Source organism: Sinocyclocheilus grahami, unplaced genomic scaffold, assembly GCF_001515645.1.
Source record: "Sinocyclocheilus grahami isolate Dianchi unplaced genomic scaffold, SAMN03320097.WGS_v1.1 scaffold336.1, whole genome shotgun sequence".
In the NCBI taxonomy this organism is placed as follows: domain Eukaryota; kingdom Metazoa; phylum Chordata; class Actinopteri; order Cypriniformes; family Cyprinidae; genus Sinocyclocheilus; species Sinocyclocheilus grahami.
In genome coordinates this window covers 239,240-253,838 of record NW_015505515.1, presented here as the reverse complement: position 1 = coordinate 253,838, position 14,599 = coordinate 239,240, and positions in this window count along the sequence as shown.

Genomic DNA, 14,599 nt, shown 5'->3' with positions numbered 1-14,599 from the left:
GGCAGCATACATTATTCAGGAAAATGCGAAGACTTCTGCTGTTCAGTTTGACAACAGCTGACTCTCACGACGTCCTTATTTTGCTCAGGCTTACTATTGACATACATGTATTGTCATACTTTCCTAATAATTTAAGATAACGGTATAAAACAGCATTCAATCTAATGTGAGATTTTCGCGGCATAGGAAGCTGTACAAATATTTCTGAACTTCCCTCTCAGACATCTAAAACCGGATGTTGTCATATGCTATTGGCTGCGCGCCTCTAAAAGGGGCGGGGCAAAATCTCAGCATGGACTGAAGCGGTACCTCAGGCAGCATACATTATTCAGGAAAATAAGTGTCACACACACACACACACACACACACACACACACAGCACACTTTCACATCATTTTCCTGAACCACCAAAATGTACCAAATCTTTCAACCACATCACTGTTTGATTATATGTGATGGACATTTTGGGAGTAAAATCACAGAAAGCGTCCTGCTCTTCAATAACATCATAAACATAAAACAAAAAGTTTATTTTAGTTTCACTATTTGCATATATTACCATAGTACTTCTGAACATAACGTTTATTTGAATTTTTTTTTTAAATGTGTCAAAAAAAATTCTATGATGGATTTCAGTTGTTTAAGGCTAAAGATCTGAGACGATGGTAAACCAATAAAATAATTATTTGTTAAACATGTCCAGAATCTCTCATGATGCACATTTGGCCATTTAACAAAGAAAAAAAAATCTGTTTAAAATCGACCCCCGGCAGAAACACGCGTGAACCCACCCATGTGCTTTCTGCTGCTTTAAACTTACCGTTAGGTGGCACTGTTTAAAGTTGTTTCAACCTCTTAGTACACTAAACTAAACTACTTTTACAGGACCTCGGGGTTCTGTCCAAATTTAGTTAGATCTCCTGTAAAGTGGTTTAGATAGAAGATTAATCCTATCGGCCTGCAGACCATTATGTATTATTCACCAAATTCTCATATTACGCTGTTGTTTGGAAAGTTTTACATACAAGAACACATTCCAGTTTCGCTATGTAATTCATGAAAACCATGTTGTCAGGACTTCGCAGTTCTCTGATCTGTCAAATGGACTGATGATGTTCAGAGCCATCTGCTGCAGGCTGGACTCACACTCCTGCACCAAGTGCATGTGTGCGGTTTGAGACAATGCAGGAAAAAGTGTAGTGGATGCAGGTGATGTAGCTATTTTGAGCATTTAATGGGGACATCTGTTATCCCACGACTTTCAAAGCACGTTGCCTTATCATGGTAGCCTACTATTCTTAGAATTTGTACTGGAGTAACACTCTGATTTAGCATCTCTGATCTTTAAGGTTCTGACTTAAAAAGGATAGAAGTTGAGTATGAGGAAATGATAATTAGATTATAGAGCAAACAACAGCAAAATAAAATAAAAATCAATATCAAACAATACTAATATATATATGTGTGTGTGTGTGTGTGAGAGAGAGAGAATGTTACTTTATAACAAAAACATGAAAGAAAATGTGATCTTAAGGATTAAAAGACAATTATATATATAGTTTGTTTAATTAGGTTTTCATTTATTTGTATTTTTTTCCAATTTCTTTTTTACACTATGATAATTAATGAAAATGCCATTTCAGAATAGGCTACCTAAACTCTTAATAATATTGTTTGTGCGGGAAAAACAGATGTTTTCTCATGCTGAGAGATAAGCAGATGTATGTGTGTGAGAAAACATATATGGTGTTAAAAAAATAAATGATACAGCATGTGATAAGAGCTCCTATTCTCGGTTTTTATTACCTTAGATGAGGCATGTTCGGAACATTCTCTTGCCGTTTACAGTTGCTGTCAGGAACTATTTTTTTAGCGGAAGGACAGCATTTAACGAACCTGCTTCAAAAAAAATTAACATTTAAATTCATGCATTTTTGGTTTTAATATTTTTTATTGTGTGGTAACAGTTTTATAAAAGCAAGAAGGTACTCGAGGCAGTGCTGTATCGTGAATAAATCACGGCTGAGGGGTTGCAGGCACTCCGCGTTAATATTAAATAATGTATAACAGTATAATGTATATCAGATTTACAGTGACTGTAAAAACACTTGTAATATTACAATAAACAAACAAACAAAAAGCATGACATCATCAAACAATCCTGAAAAAAACTATCATGGTTTCCACAAAAACATTAAGCAGCACAAGTGTTTTTATCAATGACAGTGTCACAACTCACTCGGGGAGCAAGGAACGAGGAAACGAGGAGTACTTAAATAACACAGTCGTTAATAATCCACAGGAACCAGAACAAGGAGGACATTCAACAAGTAGACCTGACAAAACAAGAACTGAAAGGACTAGGGCTTTTAAAGGCAGGATAATTGGCGAGGAACGAGACACACCTGGAATCAAATGAACACAATCAACATGAGGAAGAAACTGGGTCACATGGGCAAAAACACACACAGAATAGTCCATTATCCTGACAGATAGTAAATGATAAACAATAATAAATGTTTATTGAGCAACAAATCAGCAAATAAGAATGATTTCTGAAGGATTGTGTGACACTGAAGACTGGAGTAAGGCTGCTGAAAATTCATCTTTTCCATTACAGAAATAAATTACACTTCAAAATATATTCAAATAGTTATTTTAATTGTAATAATATTTCATAACATTGCTGTTTTTACAGTATTTTTCTTCAATCAATGTAGCCTTGGTGAGCAAAATACTTTTTTCAAAAACATTTAAAAAGTCTTACTTTTGAACAGTAGTGTGCATATATGTATAGTTTTTATTGTTATTATTTATTGTTTTTATTCTGATTGATTTATTATTATTATTATTATTATTATTATGACAGTTGAATATGTTTGTTACACAGAAGTCTTCCACATTTCATTCCCCTATAACTTGCCCATTCAAAAGTTATCAGGCATTCAGGACAGTTAGATGATGTTATGCACACATTTAATTTAGGAGGTGAGAGCAATCACCGTAAAGGTAAATACTCTGAGCCTCATACAATGGGAAGACTGTTTAAGGTCAGTAGAGAGCAGGATCTGGAGTCCACCACACACCAGCAGAAAGAAGTCAGGGGTCTGTGCATGCGGCGGTCCCCCTGGAACCAAAAACAAATGCACGGAGGTTCCAAGCCATGGAACTGGTTTCGGGGAACAACGTTTCCTCAAGGCCACCCTAGCAGATGCAGAGCAGATGAATTACAACAGTTGTTTAAACAGAGGTAATGGTACCACATGTGTACGTATGTTACATGTATGTCATAATGTAATGTGGAGAAAGAGGGCTATTGGGAAAAATAGTGTGTTCTTGGGAGAGGTTGGTGAGGCAGAGGCTATAACTTGGAGAATGTGTTTAAAGTGGGCTAGTGGCTCCAGATTAGAGCTCACCACCCCTGTGGTTTTCAACACACAAACTCGCATGTGTGTGTGTGTGTTTTTCTTAGAGTTGGGTGGTGCCTCTGGCTCACTCACCAAATGGAAAGGCTGCACAGAAAAACCTCTATGCACACTACCAAGTCAAACAAATATTTATTGCAATAATTCATTTTAATCATTCATGTGTGAATGCATATAAAACATTCAACAATAATACAATTACTCTGGCCATTTTTCTTGGATTAATTAAGATTTATGCACACTGGCCAATGATTCTCCGATAGTGATGGTCTAACTGCAAAGTACACTCTTAGAAAAAAAAGGGTACAAAACTGTCACTGTGGCAGTAGTTTCTAATACATACTTATATAATACATAAAGTACTAATATGTACCTTCAAGGTATCAATATGTACCATTTAAGGGTAAATAAGATACCATTTAGGGCTTTTGTAAGTTAGTTTACCGCCCCAGTGACACCTTTGTACTTTTTTTCTAAAAGTGTTGATATAAAATGAAATGACATGCATTTCTGACTGGACACACACAGTCACAGTATATATGTTTATTCTCCCGAAAGTAAATTTGGGTCAGTTCGGGCCAGATTCCTTTGGTCATTACATAAAAATACATCTGGTCTGAGCGGAACTTCTTCGGTCATCCAAATAGAAATAAAGAACACACAGAAAAATGCGGTTTAATGCCTGGGCTAGAAACCATGTGTGTTTTTCCCTTAGCTCAAAATGGTCGATCATGAGGTAGGGGGATAAGAGAGTTGTTGAATGTGGGAAAAAAGGAGCCAATGTGAGAAAACAGAAAGTGCGGAGAGGACCGAAATGATGGAGAGGGGTATTGGTAGAAGGCTGCCATGTCCAGCGCTGAGATCACTAAGTGGGTGGTAGGTGCAAAGCTTCCCTTTGCCAAAATCATAAGAAACACTCATATCTTCCAAGCAGTTTGACTGGGGAAGGATGTCAACCACTGAAGCCTGTCTGCGAGCCAGAGACCGAGCGCTGCACAGATGGTAGTGCTGACAAATTAGTTCATTTCAGATCCAGACCAGTTTCATTTCTGTACCTGGCAGCGGGTCTCTTAACCACTTCTTGCCCGACGGGGCTGGAATGATCGTTCTTTCCACTTTTTTCGCTGAATGGTCTGTTTCCAAGTGAGGTCCCAAAATCTGGGTTTGTAGTTTTACATGCGATGCGGTTACACATTGAATATATGACTGCCCATACAAACCGGCAGAGTTCCCTCCGATCTCTTTATTTATATTGAATGAAAATGTGCTGGCTGCCTGCATTACTGCCGCCCACATGAACCAGAATCCAAGCCAGCTGGCTTCAGGCTGGATCCTAACTCACAGAGAACAGAAGCACACAGACAAGGTGTGGCCAGACCAACCTGGCTCTCCTTAGGTTACCATGCTTTGGATAGGAACGAACTTTCTCTTGCCACTATCCTCCCCATTGCCTTCATTTTGATAGCAGCTTTGATTGCTCCTAAATAGAGCTATATGATATGAAATGAACAATGACAACAAATGAGAATGTTTCTTTTTAGGAAATGACAATATAATTGGCCTTTTATGAATATAAAGTATAGACTCCGTTTTCCATTGGTCAGTACACAGATAGTTCCGCCCAAAAAAGACACCATTGGTTGAAGCAATAGCACTATTTACACATTTCAATTAAACCAGCATTTGAATGGATTGCTTACAGTTGTCTTTACATATTAATTGGAATATTGGAATATAAGAAAGCATTCTAACATTAAAGAAGTTAAGGCTCATTTACAAAGTCCCTTTCAAGGAAAGTCTGTTCACTGTGCGACCATATTTGCAATACCTCCAGGCAGCTCAAACAAGATCAAGTCCTATATCTAAATTAATGGGGGAATCCTGAAATCTAAAAAACTGCTCGCTGAACTCACAATTAAATTACATATTTCAAATCAGCAACAAAATCTGAAATGAATTGTCCCATGAATGATGTTTCTTATGCTCAAATATTGCTTAAAAAGCGTATTTTTCAGGCTGCGTATGTGCATTGGCTGGTCTAGCCTCCGATTTCTGGGAACCGGAGCTTCTAACGGCCGCCTCACTGATGCAATGACTTTACCAATCTGCAATTTGCTCTTTCACTTAGAAGGTGGGACTATTCCGCCATATTGCGCGTTGCAGTTTCTCCCATTCATAAGTATAAGAGTGAACCGTCTTTGTATTTCTATAGTCTTTGCTCATTTATGCCAATGATGCTAACTATAACAATAAGTGTGAAGTTTTAATAATCGTTGTAATTCTGTAATTATATATCAGTCCACACCACAAGCATAAGATAATGACACAGTGGAACAATATTGTTGAAATCACTTTCAGAATCCAGCCAACTTGAAAACCTCAAGCATTTAAAGTGGCAGACGACATAACAGAACAGTATTGTGTGTTGGTGAGGACATTAATATAGTGATCGTTACTGTTAACTTTAATTCTGTGAGAATAGTTCACACCACAACTATAACATAGCACATGTAAGATAAAAACATTTGTAGCCAATCATAATCCAAATGATTTTAAAGAGCTTGAGCATTTAAAAAGGCAGACAACAGAACTGTTATCGTGGTTGCTAATATAATTATTGCTATCTTTATAGTTATCAGTCTTGGTGTGAATGTGCCTTCACACATGTAAAGTGGTTTTAAGTCGTGTGTCGCAGAGTGGAATAATTGATTGCGTAAAGTGAGAATGGTGGTGTGTTCATGCCAAACATAAAAAATTGTTAAATCAAGTTCATAGTTTGGCATAACTTGTATTTACATAATCAAGACACGAAGCATCAACAGTGTGCACACCTCACATGTTGCACGAGAGAACAAAAATACAGCATGACCTGTGTAGTCTATGGTTCACAAACAAATGACTCCTACAATTTGGTTGTTTAAATTAATCATCTCAAACGTAGGAGCTGCCGGTTTAAATTAGTCTGACGAATCCTCCACTGAATGAAATCACAGAATCTGTCAGAAGCAACATATGACTCACTAACCCAATATTCTGTCGGAAGAGCGTCAGAGTTCAATTGCGTAGGCTACTATGTTCATCCGATGACAAATTAGCATTGGAAGCTAAACAAATGTTCAACGGCTTTAAACACAGAAAGTAATATCCAAGTTCAGCTCGAAGAGAGCAAAAACAATTAGACAGTAAAAAATGGCATCAAGAGACTGGAACATCTTTCTGCAGGGAGATGAAAAAACAGATGTCCTGTCTTGCTCAGAATTCATAAATCTTGTGTGGAGGAATCTGCTGTCTGTTTCTGGGGGAGCAATCTACGGCTCACTCCTCATTACTCAATAGTGTGATCACGTGGGAAAGGGCTTTGTGTTCAAATCCATGCTCAGTATCCCATGTTGATAATGGTGCTGGGAGAGTGAAGAATGAGATGGGTTTTCTTCTATGCGCTGCCTGATTAGAAAAGGTAGAGAATCGCAACCATGAACAAATGTTAATTAATGTCTTTTAAATTACACATTACATTATATTACCCAAGCTAATAAGGCTCAAAGTAAACATTTTCTTAGTTTTCTTTGTTTTGTTTCTTGTTAACAGCTTAGCCCTCTAGCTTAGCATAGCGCATACCTGGTTACAAAAATCTATTTTGGATTATGTAGAATAAGATGTCGAGAATGTTTACGATCCTGCACAAAAGCTGAAGTGAAGTGCACATACACGTAAATTGTCCCTCAAGAATAATTGTATGATCATGTGATTGTGGGTGGTGTGTCCTCAAAATACATTTGAACCTGGGGCATCATTTGATTATATTTTATACCAAAATTAATGGATTTCATTTTACATTACAAGCTAGGAACTAAAGGGGATTTATGAAGGCAGAAACTGACGTGAAAATGTTGTTATGTGTACTGAAGAGTATACATAAGAACATTTTGCAGCTTTATTGCCAATGAGTTTTAAAAATAATCGTTTTAAAATGGACATTTCATAAAAATGCTTACCTGGGAATCTCCCATACACCCAAGAACTATCCATGAAAATTTTTACTATTTATGTTTAATTTTAAGAGCTTGTATTTTATGCAAAGCTTTTTTTAACAGCAACACTGTTAATGTGTAAATACGGCCCAATGTACTGTGTTAATATGAAGGAATTAGTTTTGTCTGTTTTACTTGTATTTTGAATTACGCATTGCACTTTGTGGTGTTTTAGGGTTGAAGGAAATGTATGGAATGAAGGAAAATGACATTTAAAGTGGTTTTAAGTCGTGTGTCGCAGAGTGGAATAATTGATTGCGTAAAGTGAGAATGGTGGTGTGTTCATGCCAAACATAAAAAATTGTTAAATCAAGTTCATAGTTTGGCATAACTTGTATTTACATAATCAAGACACGAAGCATCAACAGTGTGCACACCTCACATGTTGCACGAGAGAACAAAAATACAGCATGACCTGTGTAGTCTATGGTTCACAAACAAATGACTCCTACAATTTGGTTGTTTAAATTAATCATCTCAAACGTAGGAGCTGCCGGTTTAAATTAGTCTGACGAATCCTCCACTGAATGAAATCACAGAATCTGTCAGAAGCAACATATGACTCACTAACCCAATATTCTGTCGGAAGAGCGTCAGAGTTCAATTGCGTAGGCTACTATGTTCATCCGATGACAAATTAGCATTGGAAGCTAAACAAATGTTCAACGGCTTTAAACACAGAAAGTAATATCCAAGTTCAGCTCGAAGAGAGCAAAAACAATTAGACAGTAAAAAATGGCATCAAGAGACTGGAACATCTTTCTGCAGGGAGATGAAAAAACAGATGTCCTGTCTTGCTCAGAATTCATAAATCTTGTGTGGAGGAATCTGCTGTCTGTTTCTGGGGGAGCAATCTACGGCTCACTCCTCATTACTCAATAGTGTGATCACGTGGGAAAGGGCTTTGTGTTCAAATCCATGCTCAGTATCCCATGTTGATAATGGTGCTGGGAGAGTGAAGAATGAGATGGGTTTTCTTCTATGCGCTGCCTGATTAGAAAAGGTAGAGAATCGCAACCATGAACAAATGTTAATTAATGTCTTTTAAATTACACATTACATTATATTACCCAAGCTAATAAGGCTCAAAGTAAACATTTTCTTAGTTTTCTTTGTTTTGTTTCTTGTTAACAGCTTAGCCCTCTAGCTTAGCATAGCGCATACCTGGTTACAAAAATCTATTTTGGATTATGTAGAATAAGATGTCGAGAATGTTTACGATCCTGCACAAAAGCTGAAGTGAAGTGCACATACACGTAAATTGTCCCTCAAGAATAATTGTATGATCATGTGATTGTGGGTGGTGTGTCCTCAAAATACATTTGAACCTGGGGGATTATATTATTATATTTTATACCAAAATTAATGGATTTCATTTTACATTACAAGCTAGGAACTAAAGGGGATTTATGAACTGACGTGATGACGTGAAAATGTTGTTATGTGTACTGAAGAGTATACATAAGAACATTTTGCAGCTTTATTGCCAACGAGTTTTAAAAATAATCGTTTTAAAATGGACATTTCATAAAAATGCTTACCTGGGAATCTCCCATACACCCAAGAACTATCCATGAAAATTTTTACTATTTATGTTTAATTTTAAGAGCTTGTATTTTATGCAAAGCTTTTTTTAACAGCAACACTGTTAATGTGTAAATACGGCCCAATGTACTGTGTTAATATGAAGGAATTAGTTTTGTCTGTTTTACTTGTATTTTGAATTACGCATTGCACTTTGTGGTGTTTTAGGGTTGAAGGAAATGTATGGAATGAAGGAAAATGAAGGAAATACTTTGTTATCAGCAGATATATCAAAGTCAATTTTGTTAACAAAAGTAAATAAGTTTCACAAAAAAAATAAGAATAAAAAATAAAAATAAAAAAGAGGGGGGGTGGGTCACTCAAATGGTCTTTCTGTGTAGACATATAAGCAAGCATGACATAACCAAGTATTTTAAAGTCAGAAGGCCTTTCTAAAACTTTAGTCCTATTAATTAGTTAGAAGGTAGGGTCTTCATCTTTTCAAAATATGTAATCATAGGTTTCCAAATTTTATAAAAATTTTAAATGGATCCTTTTTTGACATATTTTATTCTTTCTAGTTTTAAATATAATATTAAATCACAAATCCACATTGAAGTTTTTGGTGGATTTTTTTATTTCCATTCCAGCAATATTCTCCTTCTTGCTAATAATGAAGCAAAAGCAAAAACATTTTCCAAATTGTTAGTCAGAGGTATTCCATGTTCTGGCACTCCAAAAATAGCAGTTTCAACACAGGGTGTTATATTCAAGTTAAAGGCTTCATTTAGTATTTTAAATACAAATGTCCAATAGTTTTTCAGCTTTTGACAGGACCAAAACACATGAATAAGGCTTTATCACTTTTACATCGATCACATCTGTCATCAACGTTTGGATACATTTTTGAAAGTCTAGATTTAGTGTAATATGTACGGTGAAGTATCTTAAATTGTATAAGACTAAGGCGTGCACAGGTGGTTGATCCAGGAAATGATTTTTGATGAAATCCAAGAGCTTTCTGACCCTGCATAGACAGCAATGCAACTGACACGTTTAAGGCCCAGAAAGGTAGTAAGGACATGCTAGTTGCATTGCTGTCTATGCAAGGTCAGAAAGCTCTTGGATTTCATCAAAAATATCTTCATTTAACCCTTTAACTAACCCTTTTAAAGTGTAGAAAAAAATTAATTTCCCTGCTGTTATCAAGGAAACAACTTTTCTAAATTAAAAAATATATATATTTAAATTAGTTTGCAGTCTCACTTGGCCAAACATGCACATACTGACAGTAATGCAGTGCACTCTTCATAAAGCTCACTTCAAGTACACCCCGCTCTTTGGAGTGCACCGGACACAGTTATGCTCACTTTTTAAATGAATTTCCCTCCAGATCTCATCTCATCTGTTTGTTGGGTTTATGAGAGCTGAGATCTCTAAGGCATGTGTAAATGAGATGTGTTTTCATGCTCATGTAATGGCATCATCTGAGCCGAAAATTAAAAAGGTGTGGTTGCTGTCTTTGTTGTTGGCTATTGAGTTAATTGCACTTACAAAGCTCTTTGTCCTTCCTGACAAGATTGCCATTCTCAATGATCAGAGCGGGATTGTACTAGTTGAGGACTAATGGTTAGCACACCAGGATGAATAATGATCATCTGCTCTTAATTTGTATCTCCACCTAGGTCTTTATTAGTCTTTAGATTTGGGTTAATATGCATCATATGAAGCTCTTCCTCTGCCTCTTCTCATTTCTCTTCATTCTCTACTCCAAGGGTTCTCAGCTGATGGGTTACACATATATTCATATCTAAAATTATTTATTGTGTAAAATGAACAAAAGTACCTGTAAAATCAAACATGCTCAAGTTTACGCCAACATTCCTTACTTTTTGTAACGTTCCACATGCAATGATGTTGCACAATCAGTTAAAGTCATTCAGAAATTTGCCAATGTGTTTTGTTTTGTTTGTTTTTTGACAGACTGAACAAGAAACATTGAATACTTAAAACACACACACACACACACACACACACACACAGGGATGCCTAAATCATCTTCACACTGACATATTCTGTTTTTGTCTTTCAGCAAACTCTGAACTGTAAAAAAGTGTGAAAGCTCCACCTTTAAGAGAACAATTTCTGCCCTCATAAATGAATTTATGTAGACCCTCAAATTTTAAAGAGGCAGTTTGTTAAGTCTCCATGCTCTCAATGTTGATGGCAACCAATTGTAAGTTATTGAGAGGTTTCATGACTAGAGATGGTCACCTTCTGAACCGCTTTACTGCAATTCCAAACATTTTTTCAGCGTAGTCCTTTATTGCTTAGTGAGGAAGTAAGGGATTCATTGGGGAAGAAGGGAATGCTCTGTGACCAATCTGAAACAGAGAATGCTTATATTCTTGTTTACAAACGGAATTCTGTGTTTCTTTTAACAGAGATTTCCAGTGTGGCCTTTCCTGCAAAGTTTATCATGTTTTTAAAATGAGATTCACTCAGTAAACACAGTTATACATTTTTATATTGCCCATGCAAAATTTGCCATCACAATGCTACTGTATTTCTCTAATCTGACATTATTCCTAGATACGTTCTTTAAGTCTATGATTTTTTTTAGGCATGCAATGATATTACAATTCTATGTGTTACCCATAAGCCAATAATTATTCTAATGTCATGGATGATATTACAATTCTTTACAATTACAACTTTACAAGTACATTTAAAATTAAACACTACAAAAAAATGTTTTTAGGTCTTTTTAAATTATACAAGTATATGATATTGCACAGTATGTTACTCATTTTTTCCAAAAATTACATTATTAAATAATTACATAATGTCAAATAATGTATTAAAATAAAATAAATGTATTAATTACGAATAAATTAGTAGTATTTGTTAACTATTCATTTGAAGTAATTATTAGTTACAGTTAGGGGTGTATTAACTGTCACGTTTCATATTAAAGTCTGAGATGAACCAACTTTAAAAAGCCGTTTTATAACATCTTGCACTGATCAGTCTTCTTACTGTATATCCTATTTGGGCTAAACATGTCTGCGTGTCTGATTGTGTGTGTGTTGGATGAGGGTGGATTATGGGGGGTGAAGGGGGGATTCAATCAGCGGAGCTGGAGTGTACACTCTTTGATTAAAGTAAACGTATTGGCCTAACACAAACAAGCATGGAGCGCGAGTCTGTGCCAAAATACAGATGGACTGACAGAGCAATCAGAGAGAAACAGCTCGCAGTGGTAAAACGACCAGATCCAGACTCATGGCTGCACTTTTGACATCACGGTCCCGCTTCTCTCCGTAGAGCTGTCTCGCATGGCGCAGTCACACTAAATTAGCCAAATCTGATACAAGTTTCCAAACACTTCAAACAAATAGATTAACAGTTCAGTGACAATTAGTGCTGGGGAATATAACACTTCCTGGCACACAGAGAAGTGAAGTGACATGTGGCCAAGTATGGTGACCCATACTCGGAATTAGTGCTCTGCATTTACCCATCCTAAGTGCACACACACAGCAGTGAACACACACACACCGTGAACACACACCCAGAGCAGTGGGCAGCCATTTATGCTGCGGCACCCGGGGAGCAGTTGGGGGTTCGGTACCTTGCTCAAGGGCACCTCAGTCATGGTATTGAAGGTGGAAGAGAGCGCTGTACATTCATTCCCCCCACCTACAATCCCTGCCGGTACGAGACTCGAACCCACAGCCTTTGGGTTATGAGTCCGACGCTCTAACCATTAGGCCACGACTTCCCCCAAATAGGGCTATTTATGAAAGTGACACAAACTACTACATACTATACTGTATATACTAGTGATCGTACACTACTGATGTCAGTTATAACTAGGGCTGAGAGATTTATAAAGTGTTCATTATATATTCACAATAAATTTCCTGGTGATTTAAAATCAAGTTTAGTTTTTATTGACACACGCTGCAAATGCTCACAACACAGCCAAGTAGAAACACACTGCAAATACTCACAACACAACCAAATAAAGAAACGCGCTGCAAATAAAATTCTTCGTTGAGAGCATTTGCAGCACATTTCTTTATTTGTTTGTGTAGTGAGCATTTGTAGCACCTGCTGTCAAACTGATGAAGATGTTTTCTTTTTTCTGTTTGTAAGTGTTTTCTGAGGTTGCAGCGTGTTGAGCTCTCTTGGCCACCGTAAAACTGTCCCTTTAAGTCTGTATTAGTGAAGCAATTCAACAGACTGAACCTTTGAATCATTTGCTTCATCAGTAGAAACGTGTTCTTCAAAGTCTCTGCACATCATTTTCCATGTATTTCTGTTGTTATGTCTTGATTAAGTGTCATAAATATATATATAATTAAATATTGCATTATAATGTGATTTCGAGGAGTTAGTTTGAGTTTAAACTTTCCATTTCAATGAAACCATTAAACCGTTTTAAACTCTGATTTTGTGATTTGTTTGTCATCACTCAAAAAAAAATAAATAAATAAAATTAAAATAAAAATTCACAGAAGTGTTTTGTACAATATACACTAATGTTCAAAAGTCTGTACAATTTTTTCATGAACTTGAAGGAAGTCTTCTATGTTAACTAAGGCTGCATTAGCATAATACAGTAAAAACGGTATTACAAATTATAGCTGTTTTAATATAATTTAAAATGTAATTTATTCCTGTGATGTAAAAACTGTATTTTCAGCAGTCATTACCCCAGTCTTCAGTGTCTTTTGTAATATTAGAAATGTCTTTACCTGTTACTTTTGATCAATTTACTTTTGATCCTTGCTGAACAAAAGTATTAATACATTTAAAAACGATCAAACAATAAATATTTGCTTATATTTTTGCTTTTTAATATTCAGTTTTCTTAGATTTAAACATTCTAAATGAAAATGGCAACTGGCTGTTTGATTAGAATGGTTGTTACATGAATTTACATACATTACTTTTTATTTTTCTTTATCACCCTGCACTAGTTTTCACCCTTTATGAGACTTATGTTTAAGTTTGGTGTTCCTCTGTCATAAAAGTAATAATTCCCCATCACTCTTACTGCACAATCAAGGTGCGGAGAGGCACACGGCTATCACTTCAGATTGTGCACCAGATTGTACGCCTGTGCACATCCCTTTAAAAACTGACCAAGACTTTGACTTGCACATGTTTTCAATTAGTACCTAGAATTCAAAAAGAATTATGTGAGAGTGTTTAACGCCCACACCGAGCTCCATGTCGCTGATGGAGAACATAGATGGCAGACTGTTCACATACCTCCACCCAGTGTTTGTGAAGTTGAATCATTTGAAGCTAATGCTGGATATTTGGCACACGGTGCACTGTGGGTAAACGTCAGCACGTAAATGAAGCACACTGTGGCCTCAGTGTGGTGTGGTCTCTCAGGTCCAGCGTTTCAAGCTGATTTCTCAGTAATTACTCTGTTCGCTTTTGGCATGTGATCGTGAAGGCCGTTGCTGCTGTTTCCTTTCCTTGGCGCGCTCAAGGTCACGTCGAGCCAGTGCGTTCCACAGAAGGACAGAGGGACAGCACACAAGACCCATGAGACATTTCAGGGGCTGTATGTTTGATTTGGTTGTATTTTGATAATCT